A 4,373-nucleotide genomic window follows, 5' to 3' on the forward strand; every position below is an offset into this window, starting at 1 on the left:
TTGGTGACAGCCTGCCTGTCAAGCAACGAAAGAAGGAGATTATCCGGCCAAAGAAAACAGCAGGGTTGGCAGCCCTGATAGGGAAGAGACGGTTCAGAGGGGAGAGATTGAAGAAATAATTTTAGTCCTGGCCTTTTCAAACATGAGATGGCAGTGGGGTAGTGCAAAGGTAGTTATTAACATGAAATTAAACATTGTGGTAGAAGGTGGGAACAAAGTGGGGTTTGGGAGTTCATCTGAGTGGAGATGAGAACTAATGCCTTAGGTGTCCAGATAAGAGCAGTAAGTGATTTAAGTGCAAAGGAGGGGATAAGGACAGAGCCCTGAGGGATGCCGGTGAGGCAGGGAAGAGCAGCTGAAAGAGCAGTCTTTTGAGTTGGGAGGGGAACAAGGGTAACTGAAAGAGCTGACAAGGAGCATTGATCGAGGGCATCCGGAAACAAGGGGCAGTTCCAGAACTGCTTGAAGGTGAAAGGGGCCGAGCCTGGTGGCCCTTGGTTTCAGCAAAGGGTCAGGCTGCAGCACAACAAACACCGTTAATGGCAGTAGGAGGAGAATTTTAGGGGTAGAAAGAACAGCTTCGTTCCACAGTGAGCTTTGAAACAGAAAAACAGTGCAGCGGAAACCTAAACCATGTAAACCGGGGCAAAAGTGGTTCTTCTCTGGGTCTAGGATGCTACTAAGTTACAGCACTATCCTTCCTTCCCAGCTGCGACACAATGGCATAGTGTAAGCTGCTGAGTCTGGAGCATTAATGCCCTTCATCTCCTGCCCTGTGTAGTGCTGCTGCTGTTACCACTGTGAGGAACGCAAGGGCACTGCAAAGCATGTACCCCCAAGTAACAGCACTTCCCCTATTGCAGGATATGCCTGTGATCCGCTTCTGGTTAAAACGTTTAGAAAATTCATAGGTGGTAGGTAAGAGTTTGAAAAGGAAATAAAAAATAAAGAAATCCCCTGGGCTTTCTATACACAAGTGTAACACGAGAAGACAAATACGTTTGTTTTCAGAAAAGATGACCAGGTGGAATGAGACATTAGACTGGTGGGGGGAATTTGCATGGGAGGAGTTTTTATTTTTTTTTAAGGCTCTAATTATATCCAATTAAAACTTAATCCAGAGAGTTTGACATTATTCTCCTCCACATGGCTTTTCTTTTAGTTAAAAACATACCATCCCTACAGGCAAGACTGGGAGAGGGGAGCTCGTTATTTCGAGGTCAGTTAATTTGTCAGTGTCATTGGACATGTTTTTGTGCTAGTAAAGTGCTGATGTAGACGACTAAGCAACTGAGGGGATATAGGAAGCGTGAAGAAATACGTTCCCATCTCATCCTTCGGTGGGATTTCTGGAGAGGTGGTACATCCTCCCGCATAGCTGCTCTGCAGGGCTGCCTGCAGCGTCCCTCTTTGGAGGGAGGAGCAAGGACAGGGGTGCTGTGCCTGCACCATCAGCTTTAAGGGAGGAAGGTGGACAGTCGGGTGAAAATGCTAAAGAAGTCGTTTGATTCTAATGCTAACTGAGGAGCTTGGAAGGGGAGATTATCCTTAAAATAGTGTGCATATCTCCCTGTCTTTCCCTTTAATCTTTGTGCCTAAGCTGGGTCGTGCCTGCTTGCTTCCATAAACTCCTGTGGGTCAAAAGAGATAAGGCATGATTTCACATGCATTTTTCAGAGGTAGTTACTGACTTAAGCAGGCTGTGGCCACTCGTTCCTGCCTCCATCCCACACCCGGCTGTGTCAGTAGAGCTGTTGGTGCAGCTAGAGAAGTGTTGGGTTAACAGTAGCCTGATCTCCTCTTGGAGGTTATTTTTAACATTCATTTTTCATTGGTCTGGGTTCTTCGTATGCAGAGAGGGTGCAAGCAAATGACAGAACTGCTCAAGCTAGAACCTCTGCAGAAGGAAATGTGTCTCCCTGCCGCTCTGTGAACATTCTGGAGGTCCATGCAGCTGCTTCTGTTACCATCCAATTCCCAGAGCCATCATAAGGAGATCTTGGGGATTGAACGGAGGCTGGGGGGAAGGGAGCATCTACTTCGCAGGATGTAAAGATGATTCCAGGGTTATTTTCTGCATTTGTAGGCTGATAAGTTTTTTCTTACTGTAGTGTACAGAAAACAAATTACCACCACATAACTCCAGATTAATGGCTCTGGTGCATTAGCAAAGCTGATTGGTGACCTCAATACTTGTGAGACTTAACAGGGTTCTGCCAATACTGCTGTGAATGAGGAGCAGCAATTGTACAGCCACTTGGGATCTGCCTGGTAAATGCCACGGTTGTGTCCCTGCCACTCCTGGTGTTGTGTAAAGCCCCGAGTCCCACCTAGGCTGGGCCTGCAGTTGCACGAAGAGCAGCGTGCTGGTCACTGTGGCTCTCTTGCGAGTCAGACAGCTGCATGACTACCAGTCTGGCTGGTCAGGTTCCCAGCACCCCCAGTATGCACAAGAGCTACTCGGGACACCAGGTAGACAGGGCCAGGGCATGCTCGGACTGACCACATTAAGGAGGACTTGGGGCAGCCTGGGTCTGCTGCTGAGCATGTGCTTGTGGGTAAATAACCCCAGGGAGAGTGATCCTGGAGGTGGGAATGGGTTCAGGCCTGCTCCCGTGTGTCAGCGGAGGCATGTTCACATCCAGCTTGCTACTTGGTAGTGTCTGTGGGAGAAGCTGATCTTGGATTCTTCACAGAGTAATTTTGCCCTGGTTTCCTATTCCTTCCTCAGCGAGTAAATGCAGTTGCTGCCTTCATAATATTTAACTTAAGCAGCCAATACTAGAACAACAAAGGGCATTTGTGGTTTACAGTGTGTTGCTATGAATTGTTCTTAATTTTTTCTAAGAGGGCCAGGCATGTTTCTCATCAGCAGATGTTGAGTGTCGATTAGGTCACAGGCTACTCAATTGTTTCTTTTCTTCCACTGCTGAGTGTCTGGATAGGGCATCCATTGAGATGAATTTTCCAGTCTAGGCCATTTGGGAATGAATGGAGAAACAGGAATTAGAGGTGTTTTAGCGCTTGCACTTTTCCACTGTCATGGGTGTTCCCCTGAAAACCATCTTTGTGCAAGGAAGGTGGAAAGTCGGTGTGCAGAACCTCATAGACCTTGCAACCATAAGCTTAACTGGGAGGAGTAAGGGCATGAAATGGTTACGCCTTGCTGTAACACTGCTGTCTGGTGCTGAAGTCTGAGACCAGGGTGAAGATCAAAGCAGAACAGGAGGGAGGGGATTTTCCCGGGTCACTCAGACCATCACACAACCTCTTCCCTGTGGAACGGTCAGCAGGGACATCATCATTCGCCTTCTGGCAGGGACATCTGAAGGGGAAATGATATTACACCAGTTGACACTGGTTGTCAAATGTGTTCACAGATATTAATCCAGTGCAGACCATTGATGGTTACCTCAAATATTTTTTTCCCCATGATTATGGAGCAGCCAACTAAATGTTCCTTTTTTGTACACACACTGCGCACACACCAAATAGCACTTTCAAATGCTGATCTAGGAATTCATCCTGGGATGAATCTTCATTAGCTTTTTAATCAGTGATTAGGACAGTAGTAGCTAATTAAAAGAAGATAAATGATTAGTTCAGACATCCTAGTATACCGGAACACTGCCCTATTCTTCTTTGATAGCACTGAGTTCACAGGGAAATGTTTCTTATGAAATGCTTCACCAAGGGAACCACATTAAGTGCGTGTGAACTGTGAACAAGTCAAATATTGCAACATACCTGTAGCTTGAGAATATGTCTCCAGCCTCAAAGGTTACATATGTCTGTAGATTTGTTAATTTTCCTAATAGTGGGAGATAATGGCATCTTCCATAATTCTGTTTTTTGGTTGTTCTGTAAAGTATATTTTTGGTTTTCTGTGCTTTTTAAAAATACTTATGGGAAATGTTGACTCTCACCACTGCTCAGTTGTTGAATTCGTGTTTTCCTTATGACTGTGTAAAAGATTTCATATTCTAAAACCCAGCAATCAGTGCTATCAGTGCAGTAGCTGTTCAATTCCATTAACCCTGTGGAAGCAATGAATGAGTAAGGGCCACAGGGTCAAGGGTCAGGTTAAACTGCTGCAGGTCTGGGAAGCCTTGTCATGACCTGTTTATAATTTTAAAGCCTACTGCTGGCAGCTTCAAGTCAGCTAGAACAACCTTGGGTGCTGTGCACAATGGAAATACACTTCTTAGCAAAACAGAGTATGGCCTGATCTGGAGCTGCTACCTAATTGCTAATTCTGTTCAACTCTGTTGAGCTCCAGAGTATCTTCATTATTTGAGATGTCAGAGCTTTTTTTTTTTTACAAATATGCTGAAACCTGCCCCCCCCCCCCCCCCCCCCCCTTTTTTTTTTTT

Source organism: Eurypyga helias, unplaced genomic scaffold, assembly GCF_000690775.1.
Source record: "Eurypyga helias isolate BGI_N326 unplaced genomic scaffold, ASM69077v1 scaffold35365, whole genome shotgun sequence".
NCBI classification, from domain to species: Eukaryota; Metazoa; Chordata; class Aves; order Eurypygiformes; family Eurypygidae; genus Eurypyga; species Eurypyga helias.